This window comes from Belonocnema kinseyi, chromosome 3 (genome assembly GCF_010883055.1).
Source record: "Belonocnema kinseyi isolate 2016_QV_RU_SX_M_011 chromosome 3, B_treatae_v1, whole genome shotgun sequence".
Classification (NCBI taxonomy): Eukaryota; Metazoa; Arthropoda; class Insecta; order Hymenoptera; family Cynipidae; genus Belonocnema; species Belonocnema kinseyi.
In genome coordinates, this window is record NC_046659.1 from 40,543,355 (window position 1) to 40,560,257 (window position 16,903).

Consider the following 16,903-nt stretch of genomic DNA (forward strand, 5'->3'; position numbering starts at 1 on the left):
ATTTATTTAATTATTTTATAAACTGAATTATTTATCTGTGCACTTAGTTGAAAATTCAAAAATTGAACTGTTTTATTGGTGAAAAGTTCAGCTGTGTATTGAAAAATGCGGAAAATTGTATCAAATTAAATTCCTTAGACGGTGTATTTACAAAGTTTCAATGGTTTTGAAAGGAGATTACAGAAGATGATTTTCCTAAATTCTTCTTCCTGGCTTTACTAAGGCTGGGGGATGTGACGTAATTGTATACCAACTCTCACGTTCTCTTGTGTCTTATGTAGCAGTTTCATAAGAACTCTAAAAGAGGCCGGTCATGTATCTCGGGTTTGGGGAAAAAGCAAATAGAACATTTTAATTTTCAATATATGTCACTGAGGTTAGGGATATAATTAGGAACTAGAAGAACGGTAAGGCTGCCGGGGTAGACGGTTTTAACGCTGAAATGCTTAAACACGGTGGCTAGTACATACCACATAGACTGTGCGAATTGATAAATTTATGTTTCGAGATGGTTTAAGTACCGTAAGTAAAGTATACTAAAAAATACTTATTCGTAGGGTAATGAAAATAACAGAAGCAAAGATTTGGGAAGTCCAAAGTGGGTTTATGCCAGGAAGTTCATGAACGGATAAAATATTTAGCCTAAGGCAAATTACAAAAAAAAGTCTGGGAGTAGAAAAAAAAGTTTACTGTGTATTTGTTGACCTAGAAAAAGCTTTTGACAAGGTGGATAGAAGTAAACTTTGTGAAGTCCTGAAAGGGTATGGAGTCAATGGATGGCTCCTACAAGCTATAAAAACAATATATATTGGTACAGAGGGAGTATAAGGGTAAATTGGAAATTGAGTGTCTTTTTCGATATTATTCAAGGAGTTAGACAAGGATGCGTTATGTCTTCATGGTTATTTATATTATGTATGGAAACAGTAAGGGTACGTGGGTTAGCATTCGCAGACAATAAGATTATTATGGCAGAGTCAATCGAAGACTTACAAAGAATGTTGAATAAACTGAATGCAAGCATGAAGAGCATGGGCCTCAAAACTAACGCAAATAAAACAAAAACTATGATGTTTCGAAGGAAATAGTGAGAAAACACTGTGCAATATTTTATTAAATGGTGAGAAAATTGAACAAGTTGATAAGTTTGTATACCAGTGTAGCATATTTACTAGGGACGGGAAGATAGATGAGGAATTAGACAGACTCATAAACGAAGGTAAGAACGTTATTGGTAGAGCAGGTCCCCTTATCAGAAGTAAAAATATATCCAATAAAGCTAAAATGGCAATACATAATTCTATATTTGTACCGACTGTACTATACGGTGGCAAGACGTGGACTTATCAAGAAAAAGATAACACTAAAATTAACGAAGTTGACATGAGATTCATGCGCATAATATGCGGGAAAACTCTGATGGACAAAGCAAGTAACGAGATAATGCTAAAAGATTGTGGTGCAGAAGATACGCTAGTAGACACATGGGAAAGAAATCGGTCAAGATGGTTCGGGCATGTTGAGAGAATTTCATATGAACGACTGACGAAACAAGTGTGTTATTCCAAACATAATGTATTGCTCGCTCAGCTACAGCTATACGGTTTACGTATTTTACCCATACCATAATTATTGCAGCAATATTACTGCTTCAGTCATATGTTCTAATAGATATTTCTAAACATAAGATGTGTGCGTCAGACAGAACTTGGTTGGGGTAAATCAACCATACGCATGGCTCTCAGCTGTACCTTCCTTAATTTCGTTAAAAATTATTTTTAAAGATACACGGAAAAAAAATAAATTGTCTTTATTTTACATTGCGTTGAACTATTCAACGAAACATGTTACAAGGTTCTATAAAATTTAAAGGCCGGCGTGACGGTACCTCGATTGAAAGGTAGTGCATACGAAAAACGTAAAATAGTTCTATAAAATCTAAACTTGTACCTAAAATATAGTCCATGTCGAAAAAGTTTTGAAACCAATTTTTCGCCGAAAAAAAATTCAATCTTTTTCATTATGACTTTATAGTTTAATATTTGTTCACATGTTCGAGTACACAATTATTATGTATTACACAATCACTACACGATTTATAATCGCATGCTATGAAAATTTTAATTTGTAGCGGGTTCGAACCCTAAATGTTTCGCATTCCTAACGCCTAAAGACTCGCGGCTAACCTTGCTGCGAGTAGTAGTATTATTATTATTGTGTGTTTTTATTAAACTTTTACTCGGGTAAACCCGGTAATACATCATAGCCACGGACTAAGTCAAGTAACTGATGAGATTAGAATGTTATAACTTAATTCAAATAATTTAATACGATGATTGAAACCTCCTGCGGTGATGTTGTAGGTATACAATTACGAGCGGCCACGAGCTTTGGAGGTGACAACAGTCACCTCTGGATGCTTTCTTAGAGCTATTATTATAAAAAACATTTCTGTGGCGAAATGTTGTCACAGGTTTATACTGCCCAATATGTCGAAGGCATTTTTGGTTAGAGTTGGATTTTTTATTTGATCATTTTGCACGGGGCTCTCCCGGTATATATCATCAGTCACGGACGTATTTTTATAATGCAATCAAGTGATCTGATGAGAGCAGTCTGCCCAGACATATTGGACAAAGCCTGGTTTTTACCCCATCATTGACGGACTGGGTTGCAGTCAAGTACACGATGGGGGGACCTACAGCTTAAGGTGGGTTCCGAACCACCAGAACCTCGGTAAAGGTACATTGAAAAATTTCCAGAGGTACCGGCTCAGGGATCGAACCCCGGACCTCTGAGGTGAAGTCCAAGTGTCTAACCAACTGAGCCACCGAGGCTCACTATTATTAGACCATTAAGCCATTTCCGTTTCGGGGTAGGCGTGACCCACGCGGTGGTCCACCCCAAGTGAAGATACTCACAAAGTCGTTATGCCAGGTTTCCCACTTGGGTCAATTGGTGGCCAAGGTCTTTTGTTTCAGGCGTCATTCACTCTGTTGACACTCTTTTTATTAACTATTTGCCGCCATAATTTTCTGTCCTGGCATACTTCTCTAGCTTCGTTTATGTCCATGCATTTTTTCATGCAGGCTCTCGTGTTTCTGTGACTTCCTAGGTCTCTTCTAACTAGGGTCTCATTTACACATTCTAAACATTCTTTCCATGGTCTAACTCTGGGCATGCTGCCATTTACTTTACCCTGATACACTTGTTTCGTTAGTCGTTCATTTGGCATTATCTCAACATGCCCGAACCATCCTAATCGATTTCTTTCCCATGTGTCTACTAGCGTCTATTCTGCACCACAATCTTTTAGCATTATCTCGTTACTTGCTTTGTCTATCAGAGTTTTCCCGCATATTATGCGCATGAATCTCATGTCAATTTCGTTAATTTTAGTGTTACCTTTTTCTTGATAAGTCCACGTCTTGTCACCGTATAGTACATTCGGTACAAATATAGAATTATGTTTTGCCATTTTTAGCTTTATTTGATATATTTTTATTTCTGATAAGGGGACCTGCTCTACCAATAACCTTCTTACCTTCTTTCATGCGTCTATCTTATTCCTCATCTATCTTTCCGTCCCTAGTAAATAAGTTACCCAGGTATACAAACTTATCAACTTGTTCAATTCTCTCATCATTTAATAAAATATTGCAGTGTTTTCTCACTCTTTCGTTCGAACACGATAGTGTTTGTTTTATTTGCATTAGTTTTGAGGCCCATGCTCTTCATGCTTGAATTTAGTTTATTCAAGATTCTTTGTGAGTCTTATATTGACTTTGCCATAATAACCTAATCATCTGCGAATGCTAACCCACGTACCCTTACTGTTCCGAGATCCACACCTTCTTTGTCGAAAAGAGCCATTCTTAAACACTTGTCCATAAATAATATTAACAACTATGAAGACATAACGCATCCTTGTCTAACTCCTTGAATAATATCGAAACATACATTCAATTTCCCATTCACCCTTACACTTGCTTTGCTACCCGTACATATTGTTTTTAGAGCTTGTAGGAGCTATCAATTGACTTCATACTCTTTCAGGACTTCCCAAAATTTACTTCTATCTACCTTGTCAAAAGCTTTTTCTAGGTACATGACTTTCCTGACATAAACCCACCTTGGACTTCCTAAATCTTTGCTTCTGTTATTTTCATTGCCCTGCGAATAGGCATTTTTGAGTATATTATACTTACGTTACTTAATAAGCTAATCGCTCTGTAATTATTGCAGTCGCTTTTATCTCCCTTTGTTTTGTATATGTGTACGATTCTTTTTGTGTGTTTATTCTAGGCCTACATCTTGGAATTAATAATGAAAAGAGAGCCCCCCCCGGTTCAAAATCTGAGCGTTATTTGTAGTTTTTAGGTTTAAAATTTCTTTTTTATCGTAAAATTATAATAAATTTATATGAATTACTTATCTTGAAGTACGTTTCTGGATGTCCTAGTATCTGCATAACGAAACATAATGTTAAGAAAGTACATATATTCAAGATTTTCTATTTGGTTTTTTCTTTAAATTCTAGATACATGACCAGCCTGTATGAATAAATATACTAAATATACTTATTTGTTCTTTTTGGAAGAAAGATGGAAAAATTGTATGTCCCGGTTTTTAGTATGATTCAGTTTATTTCATATTTCCATATAATATACTACTCTATTTTATTACTTTATAAATCAAATTTACCTTCTTGATTTTTCATTAATGCCAGAGTACTTTGACTTATCGTCAACAGTAGCTGTTGGTAAGGTTATCATTGGGGACAGGTACAATGCAGCATCACTGAAAACAAAATTTTGATTCTGAGGATTATTTTATAGAAGAATTAAGAAACATGAATTAAAAATCATCTTTTACCGAAAAACAACCTGCAACGCATTTGCTGCCTTTACTTCCTGGAGACAAGTAGAACGACCACTTCAATCAACACCGCTGAATCTGTCTGTAGGGCATGAAGAAAATTGTTGTGACCAAAGCGATATTCTCAGTAAATCATTGGATGAATCTATTGTAAATTTTTCATGATTTAAAGATGCGTCTTCGTAACCGATTTTGTCTAAGCGTGTTTTCAATTATTCTTGTTCAAAATATTATAAATATATCATTAACGATCAAGGTTATGACGAGAAGTCGACAGAAAACGAGTCTCTAGCGCGGAGCATACAAAGAAAAGAGAAAACTTTAAATTATCTTGTAGGTGAAAAAGAATCGATGAAGAATGACAAATTAATAGAAAGAAAATAAATGCATCCCGTTCTTCAGCCTTGCAGGGATAGCTGTCGTTCTAATTGCAAAAGATCCATATCTCCTGATATTGGCAGAATCGAAACAAAGTATTCTGTCAATTAGGATGAATTGAGAAAAGATTCTTTATTGCCAGTCATGTAACACGCGAGCTTATAAACGGCCAAGGGTAGTATCTGATTCAATACGCAACAATCATTTTAGCTATCATATGTTAGATGATGATCAGTTTTGTCAAAGGAAACTATGTAAATTGTTTTTTCTTGGGTAGTTAGGTTTTAAGCCAAATAATGATCTAATTATTAGAAGGACTATGAATAATACAGATCCAGTTACTTTAAATATGAATGTGTCAGACGGTCTAGGAAACACAACAAATCCTAATTCCGATATACGGCACGATAAAATTCGAAGACATATTCAATCATATAAACCAAATATCTCTCATTACCGTCGGGTTCATGCGCCGAATAAAGGGTATTTGTCTACTGAATTGGCCATAACAGACATGTGCAAAGATTTCCTTTGAAAAAATCCCTACGAGTCTCGCTTTTACGAACTTTATAGGTCAGTTGTTCAGTAAATGAATATTTCTTTCACCACGTTGGGCCACGAGGAATGCGAGCGTCGTGAGGCCTTAGAAGTGCATCATCATAAACATGGAAAAGAACATTTAAATGCTGATTGTTATGACTGCCGGGAATGGTCACTCCATAAAAAAAGAGCAAAGGCAACTCGCGAAAAGTACCCGCGTGACGTCAAAAACTCCTGTAAGTCAACTAACACTGCGTATTATTCTGGCTTTTTACAACAAGTGATCAGGCTTCTTAGATTGGATGAATTTAAAGTATATGTCTGTCCTCGAAGATTAATAGTCTATAATCAACGTTTCGTGCTATTAGGACCTACTAAAAGCCACAATTCATGCCTCTCGCAGTTTATACCGTGATAAAGAAAGGATTGTTCTTTGGCTGGATCATTGCTCTGTGCAGAATAAAAATGGGTGTTTCTTCTTATTTCTTATCTATATCGTGAATTCATACGAATTAGAAACGAATTCTATTGCCATTAGCTATTTTGAAAGTGGTCATAATTGTATGTCCAAAGACGCATTTCATCATCACGCAGAAGCCTCAATGAACAAAATAAAAGCAATTTACGATTTTGCAGATTTCGAAACTGCAGTGGGAAAAGCCAACTTTGTGAGAGTTGAAATTAAATCCTCACTCCCTCTGATTTTCGACATTAAGCTGATAATTCTTCTGCAAAAAGTACCGAAATTGGACTTTTTTAAAGGTAAATTGCAGAAAAGCGGAATTTCTGTTCCTGAGACTTCGAAGGATTACCGTGGTACATGTGATACTTTAAAAATTATCGATTTTACCAGTCTTAGGTTCCTCCGGCTTTTTTTCTACAATAATAAATATTTTGTCTTAAAAATTTGTAGTATGATATCGAACATGCTACCAGACGTCCCTGCACACTTTTTTTGTGGGTTAATTCAAAAAATTATAATTTTTCTAAGTATGGTTAATTTGTGTAGCGCTTAGGAATTACTATCGATTTTATCAGTGTTAGATTCCCTCGGATTTTCTCTACAATAATAAGGATTTTGTCTTAAATATCTGGCGAATGATAGGAATATGCTGAGGGACGTTCCCGCACACTTTTTTGTGGGTTAATTAAAAAAAAAATTATTTTGCTAAATTTGAAGTGTGTGTATTTCAAGATTACGTGTGTTACAATTCTCTCTCATAATTATTCTTGAGTGCTACCGACAGCATCGCAATGACAGAAAGCAAAAAAAACCACCCTAACCTCAAAATAGTGCACATGGATAAAAATTGTATTTAGCACAATAAAATTGTTTTGTTATCATCTTTAAAAAAAAGTCCGTGGACGTCCGTTATGATATTTTATAGCATGTCCGAATTCAATTATAAGAAAATTTTCATTTTTGTGGAAAAAATCTCGGGGAACTGTACCCCACTGACCACACGACGAAGTATCACATTCCCTTAAAAAATAGGATATCATCGACAAACGGCTCCCTATTATGCTTAAGAGTAGACACCAATTTTGGCTAAATTTAAATGTGTCTGGTGCTGATTTAATCGCTGATCATGACAATGGCGAATAGTCGCTTTTTCCTCAGTAAGAACTTTTATGTCGCTTTGGGTATTATTATTACTTCTGTGAAAAAAGTTTCTCAGATAAAAATAAAAAATAAAATAAACCGATATTACGTTAAAACACCTTGTTACTTAATATTTTCGTCTTCTACTGCATTTATATTCAAGGATTTATAATTTCAGATTTCAGAAAATTTTAGATGTCAGATTTTGAAGGAATTTTATAATATTTTAATGCCTATCAGTGAATTTGTTTACAAGAATTCCAGAACTTCACAGTAATTCGAAGATTTTCAAATGTATAAAGGTAGTTCCTAAATCCAAAAGAATGTCGAAAGTTTAGGGTGTTTATGTTGGGGCCTAACTTATTTTCTTAAAAGTGTTTCATTATTAGTGACTTTTGTTTAATTAATAATAAACTAATTTTATAATTATTATTGTGTTCAAAAACTTCGATTTTAAAGTATATATTACAGTCTTTGAATCAAAAATCAAACAAGCGATCATTAAGTTTGCATTTAATTAACAGAAAAATGTTTTTTTTTTATATGAAATGCGTATATGCAGTGAATTCAATGATGCTGAAAATTATTTGTAAGATTAAGAGTGGCTCTGAAGAAGTCCTACTGCCCCACCACCGTGCGTTGTATGGGGTTTGCGGATTTCTCTTATTGTTTGAGGGCCGATGCTCGATAACTTTACAGTGAAACATTCCGCAAGTGACTTTGCGTATTTCTTAGTTGGAATTTGATTACAGAAAATTTCGCAAGTACATTTTCTAATAAAAATTGTTTAAATAATCAATTTTTCTTGCAAAATCAGGAAGAATTCAAGAATACCCAGAAATTTTTTAAACCTTGTTCAATTGTTCAATTGCTTGTTTTTTCAGTTTGGTCGAAAATGAACGTATTTTCTAGATGTTATTAATTTTTTTTATCAATTATAACAATGACATAATTTGGTTGAATAATTTAACTGAAAATTTGGTGGAATAAAATGTTTTTTCTGCCTTTTTTCGTGAAACTATATGTTCGAAAAAATAAGTGTTATTCAATTAACAGTAACATTGTTGAAACAAATAATTTAATTGTTACCATCGATTAAGGTACTCATAACGTCTAAAAAATACGTTTATTTTACGATGTATCTGAAAGAAACATTTTTAACAATTAAGAATAAGTAAAAAAATGACTAAATGATCTTACGTTAACGATTGATGATTATAATGAAAAAAAAACTGTCAACAAGCGTTAAGAAAACGCAATATTATGTTAAATTGAAGTTTAATATATGAGACTTTCTTTTAACCCTCAAAATATATGATTTATTATTATTCTTTCATAAATTCTAATGAACATACTGAAATACGAAATTATTTGTAACATATTATCGCATTTCAATATGAGACTTACAAAAAGCTGATTTTTCCCATGCTGAATCAATAGGAAGTTCGATAGTCTTTTCGCGACTTTAAATATTAAGCGAATTCGCTCAAATTCAAATAATTTTTTTTCCTTCTTGTATTAGCATAAAACTGTGGGACGAGGGCAGAAAAATTCTAAAAAAACCACAAAATATAAATAAGAACAATGGCGGATCTACTAAACAGGCAACATAGGCATCTGTCTACGGTGGCAACATTGTAGGGGCAGCAAAACTTTGAACGTTTTGAAATTGCTCATGAAAATTTTTAGGCATAGCTTGTTACCAATAATATTATTTGATAACAAATAAACGGTATAGGACTTATATCCCCTTGTCAATATTATCCGCTCCTGATGAACACACATTTATTCGTCCGAAAAAACGGTGTAAGGGAGGGGGCGGCAATTTCGCAACTGCCTGGGACGATAAATTGACTTTGTCCGCCACTGAATGAGAATAACCCTAAATATACACCAATCAGGTGATGCCTAGGATTTTCTTTAATTACAAGAATTAAATTAAATTAATTTACAATGAATTAGGAGATATTAAAGATAATACTTCTAAGATATGTTTCCCTTATAAATTCTTAATGTAATCTCATAGATACATATAATTCGTTTATTGTGTTTATAAAAAGTGATCAAAAATAATTAGAAATACCTTTATAAAAAGTCATTACACTAAATATTTACACAATACTACAACAAAGTAAAACGAACTAAATTTTAGACTTAAGTTGTCGAAGGTAATGAGATTAGTCCTTGTCAAGCTCATCTAGGTTTGATGAAATCTATCATCATATCGTTTTAGAGTAAAATATGCTGGGATTTATAACACCTTCTTAGTTGATAAAAACGTTTCTACTCGGCGGTATAACAGTACAAAGCAGTTATACGGTCGTACTTATACTTGATCAAGAGCTTCTTTCTTTCCAATACCATCTGAAATCTAATTACATGTGTCTGTACTCTAACTGAAAATAACAACTCCTTCCTGCTACCTTCCAAAATCTTTCGACATATAACTATATTATTTAGCACAAGCTTCTTAAAAACATACACCAAAAATACCGAGCGCCTATGTGTAAGCTTGAATTGCTATTCAATATTTACTTATTAGATCGTTACTTACGGAACATTAAGAATTTCCACTTCAACTACATTCTCCATCGATTAAACGCTACGGAAGTTCGCAACCCGCCCATTTTAGACTAATGGAGGTTTGCTAGCAGATTCTGGAGAAATTAAACACTCAGTTAGTTAAAAAAATAGTGTGCTATTTTCAAAAAATAATCGGTAAAAGTATCAGAATAAAACATAAAAAAATATTTGGAGACAAAAATATCGTGAAAGAGATAAAGACAGAGGGATAAATGTTATAGGGATGATAAATTTGTAATTTCCCGCGCTTTAAAATTTGACTAAAAACAGGATTTTCAGAAAATCAATAAATGAGAATAGGCTCGAGTTTAGAACGCCACCGGTGTGGACGATCTGTCTGTACCCTGTTCGCAAGGATACGTTCACTAGGTTATATACACTGGATAAGTGGGATGTGAAAAGCGAATACTGACCGTTGATGATATGAAGGAAGCTCTCCTCCTCCTCCGCCTCCTGAGAGATGTTTCGAACTCGCGAGGCCCGTTTCGCTGAACTCACTTGCAATAATTTCGTTATAAAACACCGAAGGAACGACAAAGGAGTGACTGCCCTACAGAGAACTACGAGAGGCTGCTGTCATTTCTGCGCAAGCTCCAACTACCCTCGCTTATTCTAGTACCACTTCGTCCTCAGAACTGGCCTCTCTCTCCTTTCCTTCTTCCTCATAATTTCTCATCGACGCGATTGCATGTCAAGGGATCATGCCAATTTTATTGACTGACAGATACTTTGTATAGAGGTGGAAGGCTACATCTTTCGGGAGAGTAGGAAAATGTGGAACAAAGGTCGTCTTGGAAACATCTAATATTCAAAAGATATTCAAAGATGACAATTTGAAAGATGTTACCTTTTCAAATAATACTAATAATAATCATCTTGCCAATTTTGAATTTCTCCCCTTTTATTACATTCTAAGAAATGATATAATTTCATCAATTTCATACATTAAAAAGAAATCTTTGAGATTAGAGTAATTTATGCAATTTTAGAAACCACTCTATGTCGAAATTGATAGAAAAAATATAATACAGTAAAACGCTGAAATAGCGCCCCCTGATATAGTTCTTCTAAAAATTGATGCCGCGCCGCAGGTAGGAGTAAAAGGAGCTGCGCGGGGCATGCGGAGGTCATTCAGGCGTGAACAAACAAAAGCGGTTTCTAGGAAACGGCGCTCTCTCTGGTTAATTCCTCACCTCCTCTAGCCCAAAAACCGGCCCAGTCTCAGAGTTTTACTGTAATATTATACGTTGAAAGGGAAAAAGTAGTTTTATTTATGTTAAATTCAGATTATTATAAATTAAAATTGATAATGTTAATATTTTCGCATCATGATGACATCACAGTGTGTCGTCAGATGTTTTCCATGCACATCTGTATAACATTAACAATGGAAGAAATTAATATAAAAAAATACAGGAAAATCGTCCTTATAACTGGTGTTTTATGCCTGGGTGTCAAAACACCTTTGAAATTATTTATATCTATGTGTCTCAAAAGGCTCACGAAGAAAAAAGGGGTTGCAAATATTTTGTAGTAAACAGCGCTTTAACGTCAGTAATTTTATATTTAATTGTCAAAAATAGTTGCAATAATTATTTTCCGAATACAAGTAAGGGGCGGATTATAATAATTATCATTGTTCTTTGGAATTTCTGTGCAAACAGAGGCTGGAGTTTTCTTACATCAAGCCATGCAATATTTATTTCAACAATAAGTCATTTTTGTGAATAATTATTCCTTAGCAAAGCTATATTTTTAAATAATTAAAAGGAAAAAGAAGGGATAATGCTAGGTGGAAATTTAAGTCGGGGGCTGGCCATTCTACGGTCGGAGAGCCCAGCTTTAAGCCGGGAGCTGTCCGCGGAGCCCGACTTTAAGTCGCGCTGTGGCCGGGGTTTCTGGTCAGAATCCGACCAGCATTGTCACGCTCTGCTATCCAGCGTTCGGCCATGGAGCATGGCCAGGAGCTGGCTGGGGAGCCCAACCGTAGCCCTGACAAGATCAATTGGTGCTTTACTAGATTTAAATGATTCAGGTTTTAATTGTATGAGGAGAATTAGTCACGAAATTAGGGAATCAAATTGATTCTTTTTTACTGCAGAATTAGAGCATATTGATATATGTAATTCCACACGCCCAGCATACAGACAACATTAATTATTTTCACGTAGTCGTTGAGAGACAAAAAAAGTATTTAAACAATAAATATTAAATGATTGCGAGTATTGTGACATTGAAAAACAATAGTCCTGTTTAGAGCAAATACAGATATTACAATTTTAAACATTATATTACAAATAAAATTTCTAACGCTACGGGGTATCGAACCTACATATCTATACCTAAATCTAACGCCTAGCAGTCGGGAGTGCTAACCGCTGCGCTAAACCGACAAGTTGAAACTCGTTAAAAAAGCCATCCTAATAAGATACAGTTCAGAAAAGTTAAAGTACCAAATTTTAAGTTCTCTTTTTCTAATTATTTATTATTATGCGGTGTTGTGTAGATATAAAATATACGAAGTTTTAACGGGAATATCAGTAAAATACATTTTAAATAAACAATTTAAATCGATTACAATTTTTCTTCGCGTGACATTTTGTTTTTTCCCGTAGTAGACCATCTTAAAAATTTTCACAATGACAGGAAATTTAAGTTTTTATGGACGTTAAATATTTTTAACGACGGAACTCAGAAATTTAAACGTGAATATTAAATACTTCTTAATAATAAATTTTTTTTTAATTATGTGCAAGGTTTAGTTTTTAGGAGTTTTATACTATTTTACAACGTTTAAGATTGATATCAAATGTAATTTTTTTCTGAACGTTTGGAATTTTTCATAAAGATGGAACTTAGAATTTTTTTCTTAAAAAAAAGTTTGAATTTTAAAAAACTGTCATCGAATTTTTGTCACAAAATGCATTGTTTGTAAGTCTGAACTCATGAAACCTTAAAATTTGTGGTGTCAAAAAGATATTCACCCAATATATTTCCGCGCGTGGAACATTCATGCGGGTATACGCATCTATTACTGAATGAAATCAGAAAAAGTAATTGAGTTATAAACAAAGTTTAACCATTTTATTATTGCCAATCAGCGCCCAGCCAGCTACCGTCTGAGAATTCGATCAAAAGATTTGTCCGATCAGAGCACAGTCAGCCCGCGGCTGGGGTTTTAACATAAATTTTGGCTAGCCAGTTTCCGACCAGCGCACGGCTAGGCTCTTAAAAAACAAACATAGCCCGGTCAGTCCCCGACCAGGAAGCTTGTTGCACCAGGGCTAACCCGGGCTAATTCCACACGGGATAAGGTTTGTTTTAATCCGCTGCAAAAAACATCTCCAATTTAACCGTCTAGAAGACGGATGAATATTAGTACCACCGACTACTTCCGTGAAACCAAGTGCGAAGTTACATACGGCCAACCTTGGCCCATAGCCGGCAAAAATATTGCCAAAGTTCGGCTGCCATTATCGCGTCAATGACGGAATGATAACTATGACCTGCACTTGGCAGCCAAGGTTGTCGGCCCAACACTGGGTACCAGTATTGGACTAAACCTAGCTCCCATCGTTGCGCCATTGCCGGATTGATAACTATGGCCTTGAATTGGCAGCCAAGGCTTGGCTGCCATCGTCGGCCCAACATACTTTGAATATAAGTATTAATGGTCCTACCACTTAGATTTAATACATACGTCACTTTTTGAACATTATATTACAAATAAAATTTTTAAAGGTACGGGCTATCGAACCTACATCTATATACCTAAATCTATCGCCTAGCAGTCGGGAGTGCTAAACACTACGCTAAACCGACAAGTTGAAACTGTGTGAAAAAAGCATCCTCATAAGTTGCAGTTCAGAAAAGTTAAAGAATCAAATGTTAAGCTCTCCTTTTCTAATTATTTATTATTATGCGACGTAGTGCAAATGTAAAATACACGAACTGTTAGCAGGAATAGCGATACAATAATTTTTAAATAAATAATTGAAATCGATTACAATTTTTCTTCGCGTAATATTTTGTTTTTTTCCGTTGCAGCCTACTTTACAACTTTTTGCAAAGACTGGAAATGTAATTTTTCATCAACATTTAAAATTTTTGATGACAGAACTTAACAAATTTCATCGAGAACTTTGACAATTTTTCAATAAATTTTTTTATGTTTCGTGTAGGATTTGTTTATTAAGTGCTAAAAGTGAGAATGGGCGAAATAAAGTGCCGATTCTGGGCCAACCATTGGTGGAGGATCGGCAAATATAAATAGCAAATATAGGCTTCCAGCACTGGCTCAAAATTGGGTCGATTTAAATAAAAAATTGGTTTGCTGTGGTAAAAGTAACACTTGGCCCAGTAATGTACCGTCACTGGGCCAGACTTTGGCTGACCCTTGTGAAACATGGTTCACCGTACTAATACTGAGACTTGGCGCAATAAAGTGCAAATTCTGGGCCAAGCATCAGTGGAGGATCAGCAAATTTAAAAAGCCAATGTAGGCTGCGAGCACTGGCTCAACAATGGCCCGATTTAAATAAAACATGGTTTGTCGTGGTAAAAGTGACACTTGGCCCAGTAATGTGTCGTCACTGGGCCAGACTTTGGCTGAGCTTTGTGAAACATGGTTCCCGGTACTAAAAGTGAGACTTGGCGCAATAAAGTGCCGATAATGGTCCAAACATCGGTAGAGGACCGGGAAATATAAATAACCAATATAGGCTGCCAGTACTGGCTCAACACTGGGCCGATTAAAATGCCGAAATTGGCCCAATAATTTAAGCCGACCTTTGGCTGCCAAAATTGGACCAACACTGGTTCGCATATTCAGCTCCGGCCATTCGAACTTGGGAAGAGGATTACTAAATATTTTTTTTACGAATGGAATTTTGAGTTTTCTAGTCTCAACAATAAGAACGAAGCAATATTAATAATATACCTGCAAAAGTATACATAATTAGTGATAAAGTCATTTTAAACATATCTCAATAAATATGCAAATACAAAAGTCTGTGATAGCCAACTTGGCTTATGTATGTAGGAGTTTTATTGTAGTATGTTTGGTTCTACTGATCGATTTTACGTAGTTTCGCATTTTAATTCAGAAAGTTACAATCTTTAAGATGTAATTAATCAATTTAAACTCATGTTTTTATTAATTTCTGTAAAATATATGTGTATTTACTAGAGGGTTGCGCTGATAGACTTTTGATCGGCGGTGGCCATTTAAGCAATAATGTTGATCAGCGGCAGGCGGCGCATTTTTACTGCATTTGTACACCGGTATGGGACTTGGAAAACCTCTGACGTCACACGTCATTCGCAAATCAAATAAATTTGTAACGAAAACAATTTTTTAACAAATGACTTACCTGGAAAACTTTTATTATATGTTGATGGTATGATAATATATGACGTAAACTGTAAAAACCAGGAATCAGTTTGGGACTAAATTCAGTACTAAAAGATTTCAGGCAACAGAACAATCTCGCTGCAGTTTGATCAGACATTGTCAAAGATATTATAAACGTAGATGCGGTATGGAGTGTCAGAGTGGGGGGAACTATATATATCCCATGTATAAATTCCGATTGGGTTTTAGTAGGGCCTTAGATAGATTTCTCTCTTTCTAATGGGGCGCTAGCCGGGAAAAATGGAGACGGTCTAACTAGTTCTGTAACGCTGCTTTAGCAAGGTGCTTACTAGAACTTCTGAGCAGGCCCTGACGAGAGTGCCCTTTTATCGCCCGTTTATTAGTAAGGCCCCATCTAGACCCTCTCTCTTACTTGATAAATATTTAATTGAGTAGAATTTTTAATTGGTATGACAAAAAAGGTATTTAAGAAATAAATATTAATTGATTGCGAGTATTTTGACTTTAAATCTTAATGGCCTTATTCAGAGTGAATACATATATTTCATTTTTAAACATTATATTACAAATAAAATTTCTAACGCTATGAAGTACCGAACACCTACATCTATGCCTAAATCTATCGCCTAGCAGTCGGGAGTCTTAACCATTATGCTAAACCCTCGAGTTGATAGTCTATGTAAAAGCCATACTCATAAGCTCCAGATCAAAAAATTTGGAACTCTCTATTTCTAATTAAATATCTATTATTATACGATGTTATGTACATGTAAAATATACGAACTTCAAACAGGAATATCAATAAAATAATTTTTAAATAAATATTTTCAATCGATTGAAATTTTTCTTCCTGTATTATTTCTTTTTTACCCGTTATAGACTACATAAAAACTTTTTACAATAATAGGAAATGTAATTTTTTCTGAACATTTACAGTTTTTGATAAGGGCGGCATCTTTTTCTTTAAAAAAACAGGATAAGATATATTTGCCATACCTATATAGGGACCCCATCGGTACCCACCTCAAATAAGGAAAAATGGGGAAATTTCTGTCCGGGAAGATTTTGAAGGAACTCGAATAATTACAAGAATTTTCTAATACAGCCTTTTTGTTTCCATCAAATTATTCAAAAACTCCTGAATATCGTATATAATTCTGTGAATTATAGATAATTTTACTAATTACCTTCAGAATTGTTATAGATTTTCGATTCTGAGCATTCCGAAACATTCGTAACCTCACTTCGATCACTACTGCGAGCATCATCTTCCTCATTTATAGTTCCTTTGTTCAATTCTTCGGTTTTCAATTTTTGATTCAATCGGAAAATATTTGTTCCTCAATCTTCCTTGATCTTGAAGTATTCCCTTAGTCTCCATCGTTGATAAACTTCATAATTAACAATTTTATTTTTAACTGTGTGTTTTCATTATCTATATTATAAGAAATATTATTTTTGTTTTGGTGATGATTGGAAATATTTCAGTAAAACGGGCCATACGGGCTAAGACCCGATTAGTTCCTGACTAGAGGTTCTTTTATTCT

At 34.7% G+C, this 16,903-nt stretch overlaps 1 protein-coding gene across 5 annotated transcripts in view; it reads right to left on the reverse strand.

Annotated features, from left to right (window-relative positions):
- LOC117170306 (carbonic anhydrase-related protein 10) overlaps positions 1-10,528 on the reverse strand; it is a 395,033-nt gene extending 384,505 nt beyond the window's left edge. For 2 of the 5 annotated variants that reach the window (XM_033356982.1, XM_033356984.1), the window contains exons 1-3: positions 10,396-10,528; positions 4,876-4,960; positions 4,705-4,800 (exon numbers count right to left, since the gene is read on the reverse strand). The gene's annotated coding sequence lies outside the window, so the exon portion shown is untranslated. The remainder of the gene's footprint in view (positions 1-4,704; positions 4,801-4,875; positions 4,961-10,395) is intronic. The other 3 variants (XM_033356986.1, XM_033356987.1, XM_033356985.1) reach the window with 2 other exon arrangements.
- Between the last annotated feature and the right edge of the window lie 6,375 nt (positions 10,529-16,903).